The 12,468-nt window shown below is 33.9% G+C and overlaps 1 protein-coding gene across 5 annotated transcripts in view; it reads right to left on the bottom strand.

Moving 5' to 3' along the window:
• The window catches only part of ANAPC10 (anaphase promoting complex subunit 10), an 87,652-nt gene that overhangs the window by 46,933 nt on the left and 28,251 nt on the right, over positions 1 to 12,468 (bottom strand). The gene's annotated exons all lie outside the window — the stretch shown is intronic.

Below are 12,468 nucleotides of genomic sequence, written 5' to 3'. Positions count from 1 at the left end.
GGTTCCAGACATAGCACTCTTCTTTTCCACTAAATATACACTTTAAGTGAATTAATACCCAGACCTCAGCTTCTCCTTACACACTGAGGGCTCTTAAACTACACCTTAACTCAAACTTTTTTCCTCAGATTCAGATGCATGTATCCGATTCCCCATTCAAATCCATTTGAAGAGATACCAGAAACCAGTGACAAAAATTAATCTCATTTCCTCAGAAAACTTGGAATGGAGCCAGGCAAGATGGCACACTCCTATAATCCCAACAACTTGGAAGGCTGGGGCAGGAGGATAAGGAATTCAAACCCAGCCAGAGCAACTTATCAAGGCCCTAAGCAACTCAGTGAGACCCTGTCTCTAATAAAATATTAAAAAGGGCTGGAATGTGGCTCAGTGCTTAAGCTTCCCTGGGTTAAATCCCTAGTAACAAAACAAAACAACTTGGAATGGAACCACCATTTGACCCAATTATCCCACTCCTGGGCATATACCCAAAGGACTTAAAATCAGCATGCTATAGTGTCGCAGTCACATCAATGTTTATAGCAACTCAATTCACAATAGCTAAACTATGGAACCAACAGACAAATAGATATATACAATGGAATATTACTCAGCCATAAAGAAGAATGAAATTATGGCATTTGCCGGTAAATTGATGGAACTAGAGACTGTCATGCCAAGTGAAATAAGCCAATCCCAACAAAATCAAGGCTGAATGTTTTCTGATATGTGGATGCTAACACACAATAAGAGAGAGAGAGAGAGAGAGAGAGAGAGAGAAGTTCACTGGTTTAAACAAAGGGAGATGAAGGGAAGGGAAGGCGAATGGGAATACGAAAGACAGCAGAATGAATCCAACATAACTCTCCTATGTCCTTATATGAATAGACAATACAACCACAATGATGGGAAGTTATACTTCATGTATGTATAATATGTCAAAATACACTCTGCTGTCAAATATATATATATATATATCTTAAAAATTTAAAAATATTAATCTCATTATCTTATCACCTTCTTCTCCACTTCCCTCACTCCCTAGAGAATGTTTCTTAATTCTGTATTCCATTTCTGGTAAATGGCAACATTTGACCAGCTACCAGAATCTGAGAATAATTCTAGATGCCCCTCCCCTACTTAGTCAAACACTACCCACATTCTCAATATTTAGCAGGTAGTAACAAGTCACAAGTCCTTTTGATTCTGCTTCAAATACTGCCTACCTGGTCTTCAGGTTGCTCCAGCCCCAGCATTCCCACAATGAAACTTTATCAGTGTTTCCTTATTTAAAATCGAAATTCCCTGAAAACCTCACTTTCATCTGCATTTCCTGAAACAATTATAAATTACATTTCCCTACAGGAGCGTAAACTCTTTATATGTAGAAACCATGTTAAATCACAATAAATGTGTTGAATAACTCTCCAGCCTTTCTTGCCATTCCCTCATACCTACTCAAGAGTCCTGACCTACTGAATCACTTACAGTTCTGCCACTTGCCATGCTGCCATTCTTCCATACCTGTATGTGCCCCAGGCTCCCTACAGGAATGCCTGACTTTATCCTGTATCTCAATAGGCTATTTTTCAGTCTTTAAGAGTCAGATAATCCATCATCTCTTTTAGAAAAACTTTTAAATCCATTGCTCCTAATATTCTTTGCACACCTGTATAGTTAGCCTTTCGTCACTATTAGCAAAACACCCAACAAGAACAACTTAGAGGAGGAAAAGTTTATTTTGGGCTCAGAGTTTCAGTCCATGGTCAGATGACACAGTTGCTCTGGGTCTGAGAAAGATAAGAACATCATAGTGGAAGTACATAGCAGAGGAGAGGTACTCAGCTCATGGCAGTCAGGAGCAAGAAACAAGAGGGCAAGGAGCCGGGGACAATATCTATAATCCCCAAGGGCACAGCCCCTGTGACATATTTCCTCCAGTCACGCCCCAACTGCCTACAGTAATCCAACAAATACACTAACCCACTGACTATGTTACTCACTCATAATCTCATCATTTCACCTCTGAACATTCCTGAATTAACACAGGAGCTTTACAGAGGGCATCTCATATCCAAACCGTAACAGTTTCCATTTCCCCTTACATGTATTTACTTTCTCTAATTTAAATTTATTTTTAATTGAAACATAAAAACAAAAATTACAGATATTAACAAAGGTACAAAATATGTTTTGATAAATATATACATTGTGTAATATTTAAATGTTTAAACATATGTCCTCAAACATTTATCATATACAATGAAACTGTCCTAGTTTCTTGAGATGTACAGTACATAATTGTTATCCATAATCATCCCACAATACAATAGCCCACCCAGAACTTCTTACTGCTACTTGTATGTTAGTATCCACTCTAATTTCTTATCTACTTTCTACGCGCTCCCCACCCCCTTACTCTCTTTGATAACCACCTTTCTACTTCCACTTCTGTGAGGTTAACTCTTTTTAGATTCCTCATACAAATGAGATCCTGTTGTTCATATCTTTCTTCGCCTGACTTATTTTACTTATCATAATAATCTTCAGTTCCATTCATGTTGTAGCAAATGACAGCATTTCATTCTTTTTATGGCTGAGTAGTATTCCATTGTGTATATGTACAAAATTTTCTTTATCCCTTCATTGGCTGATGGGGACCTAAGTTGTTTCTATTTCTTGGCTACCACGGATAGTGCTACAATAAACATCGGAGCACAAATGTCTTTTCAACATACTTATTTCATTTCCTTTGAATATATACCTAGAAGTAATGTTGCTAAGTCATACAATAATTTTCTTTTGAGCATTTTGAGGGACCTCATTACTGTATTCCACAATAGCTAAACTAACATATTCCTGCTAACAGTGTACAAGGGTTTCCTTTCCTCCATATCCTTACCAGCATCTATTATATTTGATCTTTTTGATAACAGGAGCAGAGTGATATCTCATTGTGGTTTTGCATTTCTCTGATGATTTCTTATGTTTTCATATACCTGTTTCTCACCTGCACATCTTCTTTAGAGTAACATCTATTTAGCTCTATTGACCATTTTTAATTGAATTTTGTTTTGTTTTTAAGTTCTTTGAGTTCCTTATAAATTCCAGCTATTAAACCCTTTTCAGACATATAGTTTGCAAATATTATCTCCCACTGTCATTCCATTATTTTATGACCTCTTCAACTTTTTTCACCAATGTTTTAGAGTTTTCATACTAGAGATTTTTCATCTCTTTGGTTAACTAAGTTTATTCCTAAGTATGTTTTGAGGGGTTAGGTAGTATAAATTAAACTACTTTTAACCAAAAGAATTTATATTTTATACTTATATTTTCCTTAAACTGTAAATTGTTGGTTTATTTGCCTATCCCTTCCACCAAACTATAAAGCACTTAAGGGCAGAAACTGTGACTTCTTTTGTTATATATTTCTAGTACCTAACAGTGCCTGGCACTGAGCAAGCCACAAATGCAGATTTACAAAATAAAGCATAAATCTATTTTGTATAGGATTGCCAGATTACATCTAACTTATCAAGAAAAAAAAAAAACAAGATACAAGATTGCTTCTCTGTTAAAAATATATGTAATACTCTACTGTGCAACCATATTTTAGTTTCAAAAGGAAATATACCCAAATGCATAGTTATCTCAATTCTATTTTGGAAACAAGTAACATACAATTACAAATAAAATAATTCAAAAAGTCCATATGTTCATTTTATATAAAAGATATAAAAGAATAAGATTTCTGACTTAGAAATTATTTACTATGCTTCCTTAAAAGGCTAAATAAAGTTAGTTATTACAACTAATTTAAAAATTCTTTTTTTAAAAACTAGTTAAAAATTCAACATGTTATTTTTCCAAATACTCAATAAATTATGTTCTCTGTCTTATCAAACCAATTTGTTTGGAGATACTGCCTAAGTCATTCCACTTTACATCAAGTTGTTTAAAGTAAGTCCCTCATAAGAAAGTAAATACAAGTAGATTTTAATTTTAAGATCAACGGATAGTCAGAGACTTTGTGCCTTCTTACTCTACCACACACATTAATGGAACTCAAATTATAATAGTAAATATTATTTTAACGGAAGAACTGACTTATTAACCATTTCTGTCAAAACACCATATATGGACTCACATAGCAAAGCTACTGATTTAAGACACAAACAGATTTAAAGAGCCAAAGACTTGACCACACGGAAAAAAGGGGAAACTATCATTACAGCTCTCTTAATGTTGAAGAATTATTTCACACCTCCTCTTTAAAATCACTTGATAACAGCTTTATTATCTGAAGACAAAAACAAAGCTTAAAAATCACTTAGAGGTTCAATCTTTGCTCCATCGATATTTTATTCTTTCATGACCACAGAGTTTAAAAACAGAGTGCTAACAATAAACCAAAAGACCTCTTTTCACATATGTTGAAAACATATCTGCTTAATGGTAAGCTAACAAATTGTTTTCCATACAATAGCATAAAAATACTTCTAAGAGCTGTCAATAAATCACTTTATTTTCATACATAAATACAAAAAGTCTTAACAATATTTTTTTTTAAAAAATAACTATCTAGCAAATTGAAAAATGTTCTTGTATTTCTGCTGGAGATGTTTACTAAAATGTTTAAATATTCATATCTAAGATATACTTTTTGGTTCTTCAGTTTAAATGATGAAAATTTCCACCATGCATTATCTTCTTCTTTAAGAGCAACAGAATAGAATGATACTATCTCAAAACATAATGATAAAATAAAATGAATTCAAACCTTTTTAAAATGCTATCTTTGAAAACTGTTCTTGAATAACATGACTTTCTGCACAAAAGTAACACAATTGAAATGAAGGATTCTGAAAAGATTCTAATATCAAGATTTTAAAATGCAAAATTCTCAATTCTGTATAGAAACAGTCCCTTTTATAGAAGCAATACATCGCAAACATCTTGTAAATGTTCTTAAATCCCAATTTGTGTGGGACAGAAAATTTTGATCACAAGAAAGTACATTGAGGAGACACAAATAAAATCAATTCTGGCAGTAACAGTAACTTATATGGCCAAAACAGCAGAAAGCACATTGTAAGTCCCTCCTCAGGTACAGAGGTTGAAATATTCATTCTTGACTACTAAAGATCCTGATCACTTTCTAGAGATTTTTCAACAGAGGCAACAAAGATCTAGATACAATAAATGCTTCATAATTGAAACATGTAAAATATATATGGTAGAAAAAGAATAATTTTTGGATAAAAAGTCATTCACTTTTCTCATCTTTAATTTTTAATGAAAGTTACTGCTTCAAATCAATAATAAAACTATAGAAAATCAGTAGTGTGTTTCAAGTAAACAAATCCATAATTTCTAGTAAAAAAGGAAAACCTATTAAAATACTCCAGTACACACTACACCCTCCAGTGGGCAAGCATCCATGGAAAAATATAAAAAGATTTAGCTGGATTTTCCACTCAGTTAAATTATTCCTGTAACTAATGATGGCTCTACAAACCTCATAAAAGTTCACAGAATTTTAATCACTTGTCTTGGTATCTAAGAAGAAGTAAGGTCTGGTTTGTTTGTTTTTTTCCCCTTGAGGGTACATTGCAGTGTTTAAAAAATAATCATGATCTGCTTCATCTTTTCTTTAAAAAAATGTGCTATCAGGCACATTTATTTAACATATAAAAGAAAATGGTAAGTAGAATAAATCACATAAAAAGCTGAATAATTAGAAGACATATCATATCATGAGCTATAAAGAATGAGGCACTAATATTTTAAAGTGACATCCAAAATTTATGATACTTTAGTGAGAACAATGGCATAAAGGCAGTATGTTCATTAAGTTTTCCAGGAAAACAACATTATTACCTGGTAACATCTAGGATACTAGTCTCATGGGGCTATATGGTCACTACACAGAAATATAAATCCACTAAGAAAAACTCAGGGACTACTGATAAAAGCCCTTTGTCTAAACTTTTAAATGGTGTCATAAAAGTGAAGACTATATTAAAAATATTAAAAGTATTCCACAAGGTCCAAATATCATTTAAAGTTTCTCTCACTAACCTCTCAAATTTCTTAATTTAATGATAGTAAAATTTACAACAGAACGAAACATCTTTAATACATAAATCTAGAAATCTTGTATGAAGATGCATGTTTCCTAAAACTCATCAGAGTTTTTGAATATATACACTTGAGGAAAAACTAGTACAACTAAGACAAGGTGTTAAACTTACAACTAGAAGGCAAAAAACTATAAAGGACAACAGTGACATCTGGTGGACATTTCAAATATACACCACACAGATCAAATCAAAATATTTCTAGTATTTCACATATTCCAAACTTACCTTAGGAATTATGACAATCTTTAGATACAACCCAAAACAATACAACTCTACCCCAAAGAGGTTTCTCAATATGAGCAAACCATTTTAACAAAAATGAAATATTTAGCAAAGTACAGGAAATAAATATCTCAAGTCTTCACAGCACTAAACACTAAATATATCAAGCATCTGCAGATGGTGCTAACAGGCCAGTCCAGTGCCAAGCCCACTCCAGGTTCCAGACCAGTCCAGAGCCAGGTTTTCTACACAGATCCAGTATTCAGGCCTATTCCACTGCATTTCAGCACCTCTGGTCTACAAACCAGGTTGGCACCCAGAGACAAAGGCTGCTGGGCTTGTACCCTGGATTCATGCTCCAAGACCACTTCTGTGAACCCAGTTCCAAGCTGTCACTTGCAGCCACAGCACCCAAACCAGCCCTTGCTGACCTAGCCTCCAGGCTAACCTGCAGGCCCAGCCCTGTGAACCCAGAATCGCTGGCTACCCCATGTCAGACACAAACTCCAGGCTGGATTCCAGGATGCCAGATTTCAGTGGACCCAGTGTCTAAGCCTGCTCTAAGAAATCCCAGGTCCAAGTCCAGCCCAGTAGACCCTTGTGCAAGGTCAGAACCCACAGACTGAAGAACCAGAAATACCCGTAAGCAAGCGCTTGTGGACTTAGGATCCAGGCCTAGCCTCATAGGTTCAGGCTACAGGGCCACCCTAGTGCCAGGCCAACTTCCATGGCCTCAGGGAATCAGGTACCTAGAAGGCCCCTGAAAGCTCAGGATTAAGGCTATCACAGACCCAGGTCAGCCCCCAGACACAAAGGCCTCAGGTTATCCCTCACAGAAACAACACACATGAACTCGGGCTTCAGGTCCATTCCATCATACCACAATGGTATGAAATTAAAAATAAGAATTTCAGAAAGTTTATAGAAGCATAAAAGCTAATCAAAATGCTCATGAACAATCAATGAAATTGAAAGGAGAAATTTAAAATCTTGAGACAAATGAAAATTAAAATGCAACATGCCAAAACTTATGGGAGGCATGAAAAGTAGTTCTGTGAAAAAAGTTTTTAACAAAAAACCCCTACTGTAGAAGATCTCAAATAAACGACTTAAAATTACATCCTTAGGAACTAGAAAAAGAAGAAACAAAGTCCAAAATCTGCAGAAAGAAGGAAATAATAAAGATCAGAGCAGAAGTAAATAACAAAGAAGGCAAAAAGCAATACAAAATATCAACAAAACTAAGAGGTGGGTTTTTAAAAAAAAAAAAAAGATAAACAAAATTGACAAATTTTTAGCTAGATTAGGGGGGGGGGGACAGAGGGGACTTAAATAAAACCAGAAATGAAAGAGGAGATATTGCAGCTCTTACCACAGAAATAAATAAGATAATAGGAGACTACTGCAAGTATATACCAACAAATCAGATAACCTACAAGAAAAGAATGAATTAATTCCTAGTCCCATACTACCTATTCAGCCTCAATCATAAAGAAATAGACTAATAAGTAAGGAGATTAAATGAGTAATAATAAAAAGTCTCCTATCAAAGAATGCCTAGGTCCTGATGATTTCACTGATGAACTCTGCTAAATATTTAAAGAAGTAATAACCATCCTTCTCAAACCCTTCCAAAAAAACCAAGGAAGAGGGAACACTTCTAAACTTATTTTATGAGGCAAGCATTATCCTAATACCAAAGCAGAGAAAGGCATTACAAGGAAAGAAAAATCACAGGCCAACATCCCTGATGAACATATATGCAAAAATCTGCATTAAATAGCACTTTAAAGGGATCATTCACCATGACTGTGTGGGATTTATCCCAGGGATACAAAGATAATCCAAAATTCAAAAAGCTGTAAAAGTGAAAAACAACAAGAATGAAAGACAAAAACCATATGATCTTCTCAATAGGCAAAGAAAAAACATCTGATAAAATTCAATATCCTTTCATGATAAAAACATTCAACAAAACCATAAATGCTATATATAACAAACCCACAACTAATATCATACATAATGGTGAAAAATTGAAAGGTTTTCCTATAATATCAGGAACAAAATAAAGATTCCCACTCTTGCCAATTCTATTCAATACAGTACTGTAAGTCATATCTACAGCAATTAGGTAAGAGGGAAAGAAAAAAAAAAGGAACCAATCTGAAAAGAAAGAAGTTAAATTGTCCCTGTATGCAGATGATATCTCATACATAGAAAATTGCCGCAGTCTGGCTGGGCACAATCACGAGCCACTCAAGCAGGAACAAACTTTATTTCCCAACTCCCATGAAAGCCACGCACGCGGCCTTCTCCAGGGACACACCAACACCAACCGGAACTCCCACCACCGGAACTTCACCAACCACCGCAAACTCTTCAGGAATTCCCGCAAGAGCTCAACTGGAACTCAACGGGGAACTCCTCCAGAACTCAAAAGTCATCATCTTAATGGCTCGCGTCACCTCTCAACCACTACTTCTGGCAAAAATGCCATGCCTCATCCCGACTCGGCTGTGGCCCTCAACAGAAAATTCAAAATGCCCCAACAAAAATGAGTTAAAATAAATGAATTCAGTAAACCTGCAGGATACAAAAATCAGTAGTATTTCTAATCAGTAACAAGAAACATGCTGAAAAGAAATCAATAGCAATAACAAAAAAATAAAATACTCAGGAATAAATTTAAACAGATTATGTGTACACTCTACAAGCAAAACTATACAATATTGATGAAAGAAATTCAGGAAGACACATATCGATGGAAAGATATTCCATGTTCATGGACTGAAATAATTAATACTGTTAAAATGCCGTACTACCAAAGACAATCTATAGATTCAAGGCAATTCTTATCAAAATCCCAAAGACACTATTCACAGAAATGGAACAATCCTAAAATTCATATTAAACCACAAAAGAATAAAAATTGCCAAAGCAGTTCTTAGCAAAAAGAAAAAAGATGAAGGCATCATATTATCTGATATCAAAATATACTACAAAACTCTACTAATTCAAATAGCATAATACTGGAATAAAAAACAGACACAGATCAATGAAATAGAATAAAGAGCCTAGAAGTAAACCTATTCACTTATGGGCAATTGATCTTCAACAAAGATGCCATGGAATATACAAGAGGGAAAGCACAGTCCCTTTAACAAATGGTGCTGGAAAACCTAGATATCTACATGTGGAAGAACTAAACTATACTACCCTATCTCTCACAGGTTATAAAAATCAACTCAACTTAAAAGATATGAAACTAAGGGAAGAAAACTTCTTGACACTGGTCTGGGCAATGACTTTTTCCCCCCCTGGTCTGGCAATTGAACCCAAGAGCTCTTTATTACTGACCTACATCCCCAGCAATTTTTAGTTTTTATTTTAAAACAGGGTCTTGCTAAATTGTAGAAATTGACCTCAAACTTGAGATCCTATTGCCTCAGCCTTCTAAGTCACTGGCATTACAGGTATGTACCGCCAAGAAAAGTTGTGTAATGTTTTTTTGATTAGGACCCCAAAATCATAGAAAATGAAAACAAGAACTGGACAAATGGGATTATATCAAACTAAAAGCACTCTGCATAGCGAAGGAAACAATTAGCATAGTGAAGACACAACCTATGGAACATGAAATATTTATAAAAACATATACCTGATTATGGGTTAATATAAAACAATAAAGAACAAAAACAATTCAAGAGCAAAATAATAACTACTTAATCTAAAAATAGGCACACATTTCTCAAAAGAAGATAAATGATTAATGGGCATATCAAAATAAATGTTCAACATCATTAATTATCAGAGAAATCTAAGTTAAAATCACAAAATGAGGTATCACCTCATAGCTATTAGAATGGTTATTATAGAAAAGATGAAAGATAAGTCCTGGCAAAGATGTGGACAAAAAGGAATCCTTGCACACTGTCAGAGGAAATGTATATAAGTACAGCCATTAAAGAAAACAATATACAGGTTTCTCAAAATATTCAAAATAGAATTATCATATGATCTAGTAATCCCACGGGATGGATGGATGGATATACACACACACACACACACATATATGTATATATACATATATATGTATACATATATGAATATATATATATACAAAAGGAAATAAAATTAGTATATTGAAGAGATATCTGTACTGCTTGTTCACTGCAGCTCTATTCACAACAGCCAAGTTATAGAACAACCTAAGGGCCCACAGCCTAAAGAATAGATAAAGAAAATACATATTAATATACAATAGAATACTATTCAACCTAAAAGACAAGGAAATGCTAACATTTATGACAACATGGATAAGCCTGGTACACATTATATAAAACGAAGTAAGCCAAGAAAGACAAACACAGCATGATTTGACTTAAATCTGGAATCTAAAAAAGTTAAACTTATAAAAGTAAAAGTAGAATTGTGGTACCCAGGAATTGGAAGGAGCGGGAGTGGGTTAGGGAGGTTTGGGACAAAAAAGAATACAAAAAGAAACAAAATTTCAGTAAGATAGGAGGAGTAAGTTCAAGAGATCTATTGTGCAATGTGGTTAACATATTAACAATATATAGTATTCTTGAAGATTGCTAAAAAAAAAAAAAGGGGGATTTTAACTATTCTCACCACAAAAAATGGTTAGTAGTAATATAAAGCACATTAGTCCTGATTTAATCATTCCACAAAATATACATATTAAATAATATTAAACATAATAATCTATAATTTTCATTTGTCAATTTAAAAACTTAATTTTTTAAAAACGATAGATACCTTAAAGAAAGACTAAACAACAACAAAAATACATGTGGACAATGTCCTTACCTATTCTCATTTATCAGCACATAGCAAATTTCATAAGTGAACAATATTGCATTTAATGAAAAACAAACAAGTCCATGCAGTTTTCATTAAGCATTTTATCACTAACTCAGATAAGAAATATAAATGTGGATACATGGTCTTAATTTAAGCAATAAGTCAAATAAGACTCTAAGTCACAAATTAACTGAATATTTTTCTAATTGCTTACCCACACTCAGAACCATTAAGATTTTAATGATAACTTGAGCTCAAAGATTTTCTGACAAAAATACTAAGAGCCCGAACTTCACCAATATACAGTTCAAAGTCACTGAAAATATCTCTGAAATGTCAACATTGGAGAACTAATAAAATTCAGGTCATAAAAACTCTGTCCTAATAGCTTCAAAAAGATATACATATGATAAATGGTGGTAAATTCAAACAAGGGAACGTACTCAGGAGTAAAAAAGAATGAAGTACTGTTACATGCAACGATATAAGTAAATATGAAAAAAGGCTGAGTGAAAGAAACTTTATAAAAGCTGGACAGGCATAGTGGCACACACCTGCCTGGGAGGCAGAGGCAGAAGAATCACAAGTTCAAGGCTAGCCTTGGCAACTTAACTTAGCAAGAGTCTGTCTCAAAAAAAAAAAAAAAAAAAAATTAAAAAGGGCTGGCAACGTAGTTCAGTGGTAGGGCACTCTGGGTTTAATCACTAGTACCATGAAAAAAAAGGAAAAAAAAAAAAAAGCTATATCCTGTATGATTCCATTTATATGAGATTCTAAGACAGGAAACACTGATCAATAAAAACAAACCAATAAATAAATGGAATCATAACAAGAGTTCCCTCTGAGGGTAGAGATGGAGACTAATTAGAAAGGGACATGAGAGAATTTTCCAGAATGCCAGAAATGTTCTGCATCTTAAAGGAGTTGGGTTTACAAAGATGTATGCATGTAGTTTTAATCTATATAAGATTTGTACAAAACTGCACATAAATTTTACCTTAAAAATTAATATTTAGGGGGCTTGGGTTATGGCTCAGCAGTAGTGCTTGCTTAGCATGTGCAAGGCCCTGGGTTTGATCCTCAGCACCATATAAAAATGAATAAAATAAAGGTCTTTAAAAAATGAATATTAAGAAAATTTTTGAAAACCAGACAAATATATCATGCTGAAGCACTTAGAGTGAAATATACAAATACCTGCAATTTATTTTTAAATGACTAATAAACTAGATGGACAGATTTTAATAAAACAAACACAGCAAAACATTAACAACTT

Source organism: Spermophilus citellus (genome assembly GCF_964194105.1).
Source record: "Spermophilus citellus genome assembly, chromosome: 8".
In the NCBI taxonomy this organism is placed as follows: domain Eukaryota; kingdom Metazoa; phylum Chordata; class Mammalia; order Rodentia; family Sciuridae; genus Spermophilus; species Spermophilus citellus.
This window is presented reverse-complemented; position numbering and strand designations above follow the sequence as displayed.